Consider the following 14,758-nt stretch of genomic DNA (forward strand, 5'->3'; position numbering starts at 1 on the left):
GTTTTTATTGATGCTGTTGCTGCTGCACTTGCTTTTGTTGTTGTTGTTATTATTATCATTATTATTATTAATATTATCATTATTATTATTATTATTATTATTATTAGTAGTAGTAGTAGTAGTAGTAGTAGTAGTAGTAGTAGTAGTAGTAGTAGTAGTAACATTTTTAATATTATTATTAAAATTATTGTCATTATCATTATCACTTATCATCATCACGTTGTTCTATGTTTATCATGTTCTTCCCTAAGTAAATCACTAGTTGTATTAAATAGATCCTGGTGAACTAGCCTTTGCTATCAACCACGACCTAGACAAATTTGTGAAACACCCTACTCGTATTCTTATCCGTCTTGGAGATAGGCCCAACATTCTTGCCCTTTTTCTCACCTTTAATCCTTTTGTTTATGCTGTCATACTATCTTCTCCGTTGGGCTCCTCAGATCACAACTTCATATCTGTATCTTGTCATATCGCTCCAGTCCTTCCTCGTGATCACTCAAAGCGGAGATGCCTCTACTAATTGGGGGAACCTGAGGAGGTATTATGTTGATTTTCCATGGAATGACTACTGCTTGCGTGTTAGAGACCCATCTCTGTGTGCTGAGCATACGAGTATAACAGTGTCTGGCATGGAGGCGTACATTTCTCACTCTTTCTCTCGCCCTAAACCTTGTAAACCTTGGTTTAACACAGCTTGTGCTATATATGATGGAAAGGTGGCCCACAAAAGGTACTTGAGCCTTCCATCATCTGAATCTCATACACTTTATATTTCTGCCCTGAATCTTACCAAATCTGTTTTCCAACTAGTTAAAAATTCTTTCATTAATAGAAAGTGTCGAAAAATTTCAAGATCTAACTTGCCTCATGACTTCTGACATCTAGCCAAAAATATTTCAAATAAATTTACTTCTTCATTTTTCCTTCCTTTATTTCAAACTGATAGCACCATTGCCATCTCATCTATCTCTTAAGTTTAATTCTTCTCTCAAACTTTTGTCAAAAACTCCACCTTCAAGGCTTGTTCCTCCCTCTCCTTTACCCTCCGACTGCTTCATTAAGATCCTTCGCATTGATGTTTTTCATGCCCTCGCTGGCCTTAATCCTCGGAATGATTATGGACCAGATGGGGTTTCTCCTATTGTTCTCGAAAATTGCGCCTCCGTGCCTGCACTTTGCCTGGTCAAATTCTTCCAACTTTGTCTATCAACATTTCCTTCCTGCTGGAAGTTTTTCCTACATTCAGCGTGTTTCTAAAAAGAGAGACCGCTTTAATCCCTTAAACTACCATCCTATTGCTTTAATTTCCTCCTCTTTAAAGTTTTTTTTTTTCAATCAATCCTTTTGAACATCTGTCATTTTACAACCTTCTATCTGATCGCCAGTGTGGTTCCGTCGAGGCCGCTCTACTGGTAATCTTCTGGCTTTTCTTATCGAGTCTTGGTCATGCTCTTTTAGTGAAACTTTCGCTGTTGCTGTAGACATATCAAAAGCTTTTGATAGTCTGGCATAAAGCTTTGATTTCCAAACTAGCCTTCTATGGCTTCTATCCTTCTCTCTAATTTCAAGTTTCCTCTCTGACCGTTCTGTTGTTGATGTAGACGTTCACTTTTCTTTTGCTAAGTCTACTAACAGTGGTGGTCCTCGGGGTTCTGTCCTGTCACCCCACTCTTCCTGTTATTCAACAATGATGTTCTAAACTAAACTTCTTGTCCTATCTACTCCTACGTTGATGATGCCACCCTGCGCTTTTTCACGCCTTTTCTTAGATGTTCAACCCTTCAGGAAATAAGCAGTTCACACAGGGAGCTGATTGAATGATTGATTTATGTTGTGGTGCTGCAACATTGTAGTCATATGGCGGCGTTACGAAAATTTAAAAGCAACAAAGATTGCTGGTTAATATGTTAATATAAAAACAAAATTAGGGAATGGTTGAAATATTAAAAATCACACCAAAAAAATGTACACATAGAAAAGGAAATGGGATTAACCATCAAAACCTTAATTGTTAAAAATGAGTGAGTTGGTATCTTAATGTTTTAATTAATCTGATTTAATATAATTTAAAGTGAGAGGTACTGATCCCATTGACCCAGACCACTGTGTCTGGCGTTGTTCGTTCTGTACCCAAGACACTGATCCCACTGACCCAGATATCTGACGTTGTTCCTTATGTGCCCAAAACACCGACTCCACTGACCCAGCGTTATTTGTTACATGTCTTCCTTACTTGCCTCCATATTCTCCCAGTGCAAGGATAAATGGCCATTAATATATTACTGATAAAATAAATAGAAGCACAGTTAAAAAATAAATTATAATTTGTTTAAAAGACCAGCCTTCTCCACAAACATAGGAACCTCATATCCTGGGGACAAAGCCAAGTATCAGAAACATCACGAAACTCCTATCCTCATTGCGACAACGGAAAAGATATCGCTCTCACAGCTCCACCAGACTGGGACACTCCACTAGAAAGTGTGGCACTGTAAGGGGAACTAAGTAGTCATCAGAAAATGGTTGGGTTTCCCGGTACATTAGGTAACCATGAGTGAGACGTGTGTCACTCGTCCGGAGATGGTCCAGTGCGGCCTCTGAGCGGCGCTCCTGCACATGGACATACATCCATGGACGGAAAGTTTCAGAAGTTATTTCACCCATCTTAGTGGTGGCAACCAAATCCTCCCACCTACCTTACCAACTGGCAAGAACTGCTACCCTTATACTGGAGTATAAGTCATGAAAGGGAATAGGGTTGGATGGAGCGACCCTAGTTGACACCTTAGCCAGCCCATCAGCCTTCTCATTCCCCTGAACTCCAACATGTGCAGGGACCCAACAAAATCTGACGTGGTAGCCTCTACGCTGTAAAAAGTAGAGCCAGTCAAGAATTGATAAAACAAGTGGGTGAAGGGATGAAAGGTTAAAATGTTGAACAGCGGAAAGAACACTGCGAAAATCGCTAAAAATTGTAAAAGATGAGGTGGAAAGAGTAAAAATAATTTTTAAAGCTAAAATAATTGCAGACAGTTCTGCTGTAAAAACAGAGGCAACACCGGGAAGGCTACTGCATCGAGAGAATGAAGGAAAGATAACACCAAATCTGACTCCACCTTCGGATTTTGATCCGTCTGTAAATACAGGGATATATGTGATATATCCCTGTAAATACAGGGATATACTCGTAAGTCGGAATATGTGGGATAGTGTTCCAAGAATTGACAGTAACCAACTCTAGGGAACCTACAGGGACATACAGAAACGAAAGATATGTTTAATGCCACCTTAGCAGATACAACCCTGAAACTAAAAGGTTTAGGGAAACTGGGGTGAGACGCACATAGTTGAGAACGTGAGTCGTGGGAGACGGCCACACATGAGACTGACTCGGGAGGGAAGACACTGGACTCGATACCAACATCTCAACAACAAGAACTGGCGACGCAAGTTCAATGGGAGGGCACCAGCATCCACCAGTAAACTAGGGATTGGGGATGAGCGGAACACACAAAGCCGAGCCTCACTAGTAGAGGAATAAATCTCACAACCATACTCCAGCTTAGAAAGAATAAGAATTTGGTGCAAGAGAAGGATGATCAGTCTATCAGCTCCCAAAGAGGTATGAGCCAAGACTCTAAGGAGTGACAGCTCCGTCATACATGTTGCCTTAACCCTCTAGAACCCTGAGTGTCTTGTTGGCGGGAAAAAAATATAAATAAATAAATAAATAAATAAATAAATAAATAAATAAATAAATAAATAATAATAATAATAATAATAATAATAATAATAATAATAATAATAATAATAATAATAAATAAATAAATAAATAAATAAATAATATTATTTGAGTACACTGTATTCTGATAAAAACCTCATCTTAGCATTTGTGGGAAATATGGCATGTTATATATTTGCAAAATTGGGTCTTATGAGTAGATTAATGATCAATATGAAATGTTACACATATGTAACATCAGGTCTTATTTTTTTTATTTTTTTATGTAGGAAGGATACTGGCCAAGGGCAACAAAAATCTAATAAAAAAAATGCCCACCGAAATGCCAGTCCCATAAAAGGGTCAAAGCAATGGTCAAAAATTGGTGGATAAGTGTCTTGAAACTTCCCTCTTGAAGGAATTCAAGTCATAGGAAGGTGGAAATACAGAAGCAGGCAGGGAGTTCCAGAGTTTACCAGAGAAAGGGATGAATCATTGAGAATACTGGTTAACTCTTGCGTTAGAGAGGTGGACAGAATAGGGGTGAGAGAAAGAAGAAAGTCTTGTGCAGCGAGGCCGCGGAAGGAGGGGAGGCATGCAGTTAGCAAGATCAGAAGAGCAGTTAGCATGAAAATAGCGGTAGAAAACAGCTAGATATGCAACATTGCGGCGGTGAGAGAGAGGCTGAAGACAGTCAGTTAGAGGAGAAGAGTTGATGAGACGAAAAGCTTTTGATTCCACCCTGTCTAGAAGAGCAGTATGAGTGGAACCCCCCCAGACATGTGGAGCATACTCCATACATGGACGGATAAGGTCCTTGTACAGAGTTAGCAGCTGGGGGGGTGAGAAAAACTGGCGGAGACGTCTCAGAACATCTAACTTCATAGAAGTTGTTTTAGCTAGAGATGAGATGTGAAGTTTACAGTTCAGATTATAAGTAAAGGACAGACCGAGGATGTTCAGTGTAGAAGAGGGGGACAGTTGAGTGTCATTGAAGAAGAGGGGATAGTTGTCTGGAAGGTTGTGTCGAGTTGATAGATGGAGGAATTGAGTTTTTGAGGCATTGAACAATACCAAGTTTGCTCTGCCCCAATCAGAAATTTTAGAAAGATCAGAAGTCAGGCGTTCTGTGGCTTCCCTGCGTGATATGTTTACCTCCTGAAGGGTTGGACGTCTATGAAAAGACGTGGAAAAGTGCAGGGTGGTATCATCAGCGTAGAAGTGGATAGGACAAGAAGTTTGGTTTAGAAGATCATTAATGAATAATTAGAAGAGAGTGGGTGACAGGACAGAACCCTGAGGAACACCACTGTTAATAGATTTAGGAGAAGAACAGTGACCGTCTACCACAGCAGCAATAGAACAGTCAGAAAGGAAACTTGAGATGAAGTTACAGAGAAGGATAGAAACCGTAGGAGGGTAGTTTGGAAATCAAAGCTTTGTGCCAGACTCTATCAAAGGATTTTGATATGTCCAAGGCAACAGCAAAAGTTTCACCAAAATCTCTAAAAGAGGATGACCAAGACTCAGGAAGGAAAGCCAGAAGATCACCAGTAGAGCGGCCTTGACGGAACCCATACTGGCGATCAGATAGAAGGTTGTGAAGTGATAGATGTTTAAGAATCTTCCTGTTGAGGATAGATTCAAAAACTTTAGATAAACAGGAAATTAAATCAATAGGACGGTAGTTTGAGGGATTAGAGCGGTCACCCTTTTTAGGAACAGGTTGAATGCAGGCAAACTTCCTAAATAAAATTGGTTACTCTTTATTCCTTTCTTATATTGGTAATGAAAATAACAGTGTTTTGATTTAATTTATTGTGTTGTGATTTCATAAGCATGCTACCTTGGACATAATTACATATTAGAATTGCCTTGATAAATTGTATATAACATTGCTGATTATTACAAAAGTACAGAACATTTGTAAAATTGATTCCACATACAAAATTAGTAAATATACTGATTATCAAAAACATACATACAGTAAGTAATAGGCTATTTGTAGTTCCCACAAGAAAAAAAAATACTTCTTCTGAATTGTATTATCTTTCCAAATTAGATATAAAATTCATCCGAGAGCCTTCCTTTGTTAGTGATTCATCAAGAACAGTAAATCACTGAATGTTCTTATAAAAAAAATAAAAATAAAAATAAAGCAATTATTCTCTCATCTGTTATAAAATAATGAAATTCATATATGACTGATAAATATTCTCATACATCGTGTTTTACGTTTCACATATCCACTAAATATGGAACTCTATGAAGCAATTACGCTTCTCATTGACACAAAGCCTCACATCACATTTCTCACACAGTGTATCTGTTATGTTTATTTGACAAACCTTAGAACGACCTCTTTTATCAACTTTGATAGGCCATTGAGCATACATATCCTTTTGTTCATCCAAACAAGGACCTTTCCTGGAGCAGATTCCTTTTTTTTTTTTTTTTTTTTTGTGTGTGTGTAGAAGGCCGTTTCTCGCTTTGGAGCTGCGTTCACTTCAATCAGTGTTGTTACCACTGTGCTTAAAAATTTCTTCTTATGAGAAATGACTTCTTTGGAATATGAAGGACAGAGTCACGCCTGTAGAGCAACTAGGCGTTGATCAAAGCCATGGTAATGAAATTCCAGAAAAGAGTCATGTACCATCTCCGAGACTTCATGTGATACTTATATTTCGCAAGGAAACCGTCCAGAAGATCTATACCACCCATGAAGCTATTGTACTCTTTCACGGAATCTAGACTTGAAAATTATTTTTCTCTCTTTTTATCACATCAGGACACTTGGTTTGTTAGCTCTGGACCAGCGTAAGTAGAAACTAATGTCACTGCCCATGTATCATACCATTTCACTGCCACAAAATTATAATTCTGCTTTACCCGGAACTCATAACTTCCTCTTCCATGTTTCTTTAGATCAGCATCAGACTCAAGGTTGCAATTGTGAAGACGGTTCGGTCTAATTGTCCCCAAATAATGAATTCCATAATTCTGAAGAGCTTCCAGAAGTGGTATGGAAGAGAGAGAGAAAAAAAAAAATGTTCTTATCATCAATTAGTGTGGAAGAGAGTTTCAGAACAACATCTGCAACAACACCTAAAGTACCCGTGTCTGAAGTGTTGCCTATTTTACGTTGATATATATATATATATATATATATATATATATATATATATATATATATATATATATATATATATATATATATATATATATATATATATATATATATTATCAGAGTCATACAAAATTCCACCTGCTCCAGTTCTAGCCAAAATTTTATAGCCCCATTTATGAGGCTTACCTTTCATATGCTGTTTTATGCCACTGAACCTTTGAAGGGGCTCATCATTTCATCAATGGAATTGTGCTCCTCTGGTGTGATTTTCAGACACTAAGGAACAGATCTGTCCATTCTGAAATACATGCCAATCACTTGTTCAAGCTCTTTTCTAGAAACATTTATAAATTTACATTTTTTCTGTACACTGTACAAATTTGTATTTTGTACAGCTAAATCTAGCATATCATCAGTGACAAATTGATTGAAATACTGATATGGTGGGTCCACATTTCCATCTGATGGAGGGATGAAATTCTCTCCTGAAAAAAAAGATGTTTCTGGGTCATCATATGTTTTCTTACGCCAACAGTATACACTTCCGAAAACCATATTGGAAAGGCAAGAAGTAATTGCCTGTCTCCAAGTACCACATAAGCGTGACACTTACCACCTTTTCCGACATCTTAAAATACATAAGGTTAAGGAAGTTGATCTATAAATGGTCGCTAACTGATGATCTTTTCCAGGCTTGGGAAAGGGGATAATTACAACAACATCCCAAGAAGATGGAAAATCGCCGGTTTATATTATGGAGGTCAAATAGAAAGGTAAAAGTTTCATCGGACATGTGGCGCAAAAAGGAATAAGGAATGTCATCAGGGTCTGAGGACGAATCATGGCACTGGGACAAAGCCATGCATAGCTCGGACAAATAAAATGGGACATTATAAGTCTCTCCACCAGGGGAGGAAAAAGGGATGCCAACATCTTCCAAATGTCGACGATGATGTGCCATAGGCACATCAGGATCCTTTCTGGAGACACTAGCAAAGTGGTCAGCAAACAGGTTGACAACTGTTATAGGGTCTGCCACCATCTCCCCAGCATTGGATAAAATACGTGGGAGAGGTGCAGAATACTTCCCAGATATCTTATGGACCCTACTGAAGACCTCGGTGAATGGAGTGCGAACTGTGATGGAGGAGATATAACTCTTTTACTGAGCCCTATTTAAGGTGCGACACACGTGGGCACGGGCTTGTCGAAAAGTCTCCAAACAGTGGATGTCCCCACGATGTCGTCGAAAGTGGGAAAAGGCAGCATGCTTTTTTCAAACAGCGGTTGTACAATACACATTCCACCACAAAACAGGACGTTTAGGAAACCGGCCAGAGATCTTAGGGTTGAAATGAAGAGCAGCGGTGTGCAAGACATTAGTGATGTATACTGCAGCCTCATCGCAATTTTCTATCTCATCTACTGAGAGAGTAGGTGTACTGAGAATAGCTGATAATCCGCCTTCTTTAGAGGCTATCGGGGAGGATGTGGTTGTGGTGCAGAATCAGTTGACTCTAGTGAAATTAAGAAGTGATTGCTTCCATATAAATATGGTAAAACATTCCAAATAAAATCAAGAAAGGAATTAGAGGTACAGAGAGAAAGTCCTATTGCTGTAAAACTATCGGTGTGACTATGGAAATGGGTCATGTCCCAAAGTTTAAAATTTCTAATCCTGAATTCTCGATAAAAGAACCAAGTAAAAGACCACCAGGGTTGACATCCCACAAAGGACTGGCGACCGTTGAAGTCTCCCAATAAAAGAAAAAGGAGAAGGAAGAACATATAAAAAGTTATTAAGGTCATTCCTTATGATAGGAACACTGGGAGACAGTGTACAGACTGCACAATGTATAAAATCGATTTATGAAAACCTTAACAGCAACAACTTGCAACGGTAAGTGAATCTGCAGGTGGATAAAAGGGACATTTGTGTGAACAAAGGTGGCAGTGCTACCGTGGTGGCCCTGACTAGGAAATGGAGTGGATTAGAAGAAAGCACGATATCCAGGAGGGCTAAAGTGAGTTGATTCTCCGAGCATTGTCTCTTGCAAACAAATGTAAACAGGAGAAAACCTAGAGATCAATACCCGGAGTTCCTCCCAGGGGGGCATGCAAACCTAAACAATTCCACTGCAGAATCTTGAATAGTGTTATTTTGAGTGGGTTTTCTGAGAAGCTCCAGGGTGAAGCTTCCCTTTGGCAACGGCAAGGGCAGCAAGGCTTATCTGGACCTACATTGCTTGTAGGCACAGAAATCGAGCAACTGGTGTGGGGATAGTTACCTGCACACAATTCTCTGAAACTCCTAAAAAGACCGGAAAAGGAGGAAGAATACTCGACCTAAACGTATTGGTATCGCTCCTGGAGGAGGACCTATTGGAAAGACGGGCAGAAAAATCCATTTCAGATGTGGAAGAATCCCTTTGATTAATAACGTCTGCCTCATGGTCATCTGACGCTCCCACAAGGATCTTTCCAGGGGTACACCGGTTGAGTCTAGAAACTCAGAAGATCCCTGGAAACATTTATGGTGGGACAGCGGAGAAGGCCTGGGAGACATGTTCATATTTGTCTGTGGAGGTTAAAAAAACTTGGGGGTCGTTCTTGGTTGAGCATCCATTGGAGCGTGGACATCTGAAATATGAACTCCAGTATGAGGAGTCTGTGAAGTAGCTGGTGAAGATGCATTGGAGGGCTTTGCTGAAGATGTAGTGGAGGGCTTATATGGGGAATCTTCCAAAATTGAGAACTTGTTTAAGACAGTAACCGAAGGAGCGACACTCTCACAAGAACAGGAGGAAATAATTGGTGGTTGAGGAAGGCAGGAAGGTGTTACAGTCGTATTACCTGTAGTAGAGGAGTTCGAACTAAAGTGGAGGGAAGAGCCCCACCATTCTTTTGTCTAAAAAGAAGTTTCTACCTGGCACTACCGAGACTAATGAACTGAGAATTAGCCAGGTGAAGAATTGTCAAGAACGTAGCGGGTGAGCTTCTTTGCAGTAGAATCGTATTCAGGAGTAGGGTGTGAGCCAAGAGCTGAGGAGTGACCGCACCGGGGATGATCTGGAACATAAGAACATAAGAACATAAGAAATAAGGAAAGCTGCAAGAAGCGACCAGGCTTACACGTGGCAGTCCCTGTATGAAACACACCTACCTATTTCCATCTGTTATCCCCATCCATAAACTTGTCTAATCTTCTATTAAAGCTCCCTAGTGTCCTAGCACTAACTACATGATTACTGAGTCCGTTCCACTCATCTACCACTCTATTTGAGAACCAATTTTTCCTATCTCCTTCCTAAACCTAAATTTTTTAAGCTTGAACCTGTTATTTCTTGTTCTACCCTGGTTGCTGATCCTAAGAATTTTGCTTACATCTCCCTTGTTATAACCCTTATACCACTTAAAGACTTCTATCAGGTCCCCTCTTAACCTACATCTCTCTAAAGAATGTAAATTTAACAGCTTTAGAGAGACAGTTCTTCCTCCCATGCCTGAACTTTTAACACCAATAGCATTATAGAGGACGATCGATAAAAGCCTTTTACTGACAGAGAGGGAGGACCAACCTTAACATAGTCAGGAAGAAAAGAACCATAAACAGTAAGCATAATCATGTTACGATTTCCTTTAATTATGGCTTTCGTTGAACATTATTGGGACATAACTGAAAGATGTCATCTTCTGAGAATTCGTACAGGTTCTGCTGGTTGTAAATGCGTCCTTTGCAGTAACTGAATGTTCGGTGTGGCTTTATGGACTCACAGATCACATCGGAAGAGTAGGTAGATGGAGGAGCATCATCGCTTGCGTTAAATCTTTAGCTCGGATGAAGAAACCTTTACCATATTTCTTGATGTTATTTGTAGGAAGGACTCCAGTCTCCCTTTCTAGATACTTGGCAGAATGAATAAGGATACTTCGACCTTTCCTATAATATGCTACAAACCAGTAAGGTGTAGGTTGGTGGCAAGCTTTAGGAGCACATTTCTCAGCATCATGAAAGACATTAGGACAATAATCACTCTCGCTGTCAATGGCATTGCTTAATCGATTGATCTCAGCATTTAAGTTGTTGTCTCGAAGATGTAGATTATTTATTGCTTAAAGAGCAGCTTTGGCAACAACGTCAGATGTAAATGTCACATAGCACCGATTAGAGAGGCAATCACCATCGCATTTCAGAAGAATATGGAGAACTCTTCCATAAAGCTTGAAAACCGAGTGGAAGTGGATAGCACGGCATGATATGGAGACACAGACATTAATGATCATAAGAATGTCAAGACAAGAATCAACAAGTAATCCAAGAGGTCTTCCACCACGGGAAGGAACAGCAGGTCGACCACCCCTCAAAGACCAGATGAATTTTATATTTACCCTTTAGGATATTATAAAAATAAAAATTGTTCCAGAGGCCAAGGGACACCTCCTACTGTGACTATGAAGGGAGAAAGCGCTGGCAACCTCGAACGAACGGGGTACCTCGTCCCCATAGAGGCCACTCATTTTAAAAGATGGCCTTTCATGATTTGAAAGTTTTTTTCCACGACGGAGCTAAGATATCCCATCCTTTCACAACGCATTCCAGCCCAAACACCCAAGTGGTTATTGCTCTTCTGATTTTGCTAACTGCATGCCTCTTCTCCTTCCGCGGCTTCGCTGCGATAGACTTTCTTTTTCTTTAATTCCTGTTCTGTCTATCTCTCTAATGTAAGAGTTAACCAGTATTATTCATTATTTATTTATTTACTTTTTTTTTACCCTTGGCTAGTGGCTCTATTACATGAAAAAAAAAAATCCAAATCGAAGTGCGAAAAATTATATTTAGTTCAAATAGTACATAAACAAAAGTATCATTATATATATATATATATATATATATATATATATATATATATATATATATATATATATATATATATATATATATATATATATATATATATGCAATCACAAATATTAATTGCAATATGTACAGGGTATGACAGAAGTGGCAAAAGACGAGTGATGTGTTACATGGTGTGTATCATCAATATTGCGTAAATATTCTGAATTTAAGGAAATATCTACAGGAGGAGGCAGTAGACACCTGCCGAAACGATAATTACTCCCAGTGAGGTCTAAAGCACTGTTCAGGGGGTGCTGTGAACTTATCATTAAACCCAACTGTGACCTCACTGAACGTTTCCCTTTGTGTCTCACAACACAAGGGGGCAGTCACAGCCTGCCCTCTAAAGACAACTCTCTTCCTCCACACAAAACTACAAGCACCTAATAACACACACACCCTTCACTCAAAAATTTTTAAATCATCATGGCGACTCCTACACCAGCCTCGGAGTCCCCATCTGGGGAGGGGACCATAAATGTCCCCAGGTCGGACTGCCTTTCTGTCGACGACCCTAAGTGTCTTGACACCCCCCTCAACTTTTTCTTCATTAACTTCTGCAACATTCGCGGTCTAAGATCTAATTTTCAATCTGTAGAACACCACCTCTCCTCTTCTAAACCTCATCTTCTTTTCCTCACTGAAACTCAGGTGTCTGAGGCAACTGACAGTAGCCCCTTTTCTGTTCCTTCCTACTTTCTCTATCCTCATTTTCGTCTCCGTCAGTTTTTCTCACACCCCCAGCTGCTAACTCTGTACAAGGGCCTTATCCGTCCATGTATGGAGTATGCTTCACATGTCTGGGGGGTTCCACTCATACTGCTCTTCTAGACAGGGTGGAATTAAAAGCTTTTCGTCTCATCAACTCCTCTCCTCTAACTGACTGTCTTCAGCCTCTCTCTCACCGCCGCAATGTTGCATATCTAGCTGTCTTCTACCGCTATTTTCATGCTAATTGCTCTTCTGATCTTGCTAACTGCATGCCTCCCCTCCTTCCGCGGCCTCGCTGCACAAGACTTTCTTCTTTCTCTCACCCCTATTCTGTCCACCTCTCTAACGCAAGAGTTAACCAATATTCTCAATCATTCATCCCTTTCTCTGGTAAACTCTGGAACTCCCTGCCTGCTTCTGTATTTCCACCTTCCTATGACTTGAATTCCTTCAAGAGGGAGGTTTCAAGACACTTATCCACCAATTTTTGACCACTGCCTTGACCCTTTTAAGGGACTGGCATTTCAGTGGGCATTTTTTTTATTGATTTTTGTTGCCCTTGGCCAGTGTCCTTCTTACATAAAAAAAAAAAAAAATTATTTATTAATAACAAAGCTATCGTAATCACTATCTCAGTGCCCGCCGCCATATTGATTCACTTTGTAATGCCTCCAAAAATACTAAGGAATTAGATGGGTTTTCGTTGCCTCGCGATTGTCTTGTTAACATTGTGTGATTTATATATTCTATATTTCAGATTTTTTCTCTCGAAAAATTATTCGAATTCCAAGTTTGAACAATGGGGCAATAATTCCGGAGTCACAACTGTGTATATATATATATATATATATATATATATATATATATATATATATATATATATATATATATATATATATATATATATATATATATATATATATATATATATATATAATTTTGCAGCAAAAATCGAGACATGAAGAAGGAAAGAAAGAAGAAAAGATGGAAGACGAAAAGGATGGAGAAAAAGAGTCTCTCACTCTGTCTTTGGAACATACTCAAGGTGTCTTCTTTGCTCTCGGAGGTGGTTATCTTGTAGCTTCGATGGTCTTTCTCCTCGATATTACTTTAATGAATTTTCTGTAAGTAATAGCACTATTGCTGTTGTTGTTTCAACTGTTACTGCTGCTGCTGCTACTACTTCTATTACTACTACTACTAATACTAACACTAATACTAATACTACTAATACTACTACTACTACTACTACTGCTGCTGCCAGCAACAACAATAACAACAACAACAACAATAACAGCAACTACTATTACTTCTAGTACAACAACAACAACAACAACAACAACAACAACAACAGCAACAACTATTACTACTACTACTACTACTACTACTGCTACTACTACTGCTACTACTACTACTACTACTACTACTACTACTACTACTACTACTACTACTATTACTGTTATAACAACCGGTAGCACCTTTAAATCAAGAAAAAAAAATGCATTTGTTTTGGAATAAAGCTTAATTCCCTCTTTATATTTCCATCTCCAGTTAGTTAAAGATGTAAGAAGAAAATGACGACCTTGACTCTTTTGTGGAAAAGCCTATTTTGGGCGATACAAGTGAAGCGCTATATGATAGTAAGGTGATCCATCTGTGAAAGCCTAGTGTATACCATAAACCTACACCTTCACTATAGTGAGGCGGAAAAGACAACCAATTGTGTACTTTATAACTGAAAACTGACATGCCCTATAAAATTTTATTTTAGACGTAGATGCAATCTATATCTGAACTTTGGTGACCTTGTTAGATCAATGACATTAATATAACATTATTTTGGTTGTTGCTTCTGTTATATATCACTATATACCATTATGATTTATTAAAAAGGATTAAATCCTAAAAGCTGCTTTGAGAGCTGTTTTCTTTTGTTATATATATATATATATATATATATATATATATATATATATATATATATATATATATATATATATATATATATATATATATATATATATATATATATGATTCTAGAGTTTATTACTTTGTACTGGTGTCACATACTCCCCGGCCACAGGCGCACCCAAGAAATACACGTGTGATTGTGCACGAGTCTTTCATACCCTCTACCAACACCATGTGGACAATCCCAGCAACGAGAATAGGATAGGCATGAGTTATGGCTTGTAAACTACATATAAGGAGCCTCGTATTCTCATTTCAGGTGAGTGTATTGCCTCACACACACATTCACAACACTGGCAACGAGAATGGGATAGGCATGAACCAT

General features: G+C 38.8%; 1 protein-coding gene across 1 annotated transcript in view; it reads left to right on the forward strand.

The window, feature by feature from the left end:
- The window catches only part of LOC135106639 (uncharacterized), a 168,453-nt gene extending 154,078 nt beyond the window's left edge, over positions 1–14,375 (forward strand). The window contains exon 10 of the transcript XR_010271396.1: positions 13,408–14,375. The gene's annotated coding sequence lies outside the window, so the exon portion shown is untranslated. The remainder of the gene's footprint in view (positions 1–13,407) is intronic.
- Positions 14,376–14,758: the final 383 nt, after the last annotated feature.

Source organism: Scylla paramamosain, chromosome 2 (genome assembly GCF_035594125.1).
Source record: "Scylla paramamosain isolate STU-SP2022 chromosome 2, ASM3559412v1, whole genome shotgun sequence".
Classification (NCBI taxonomy): Eukaryota; Metazoa; Arthropoda; class Malacostraca; order Decapoda; family Portunidae; genus Scylla; species Scylla paramamosain.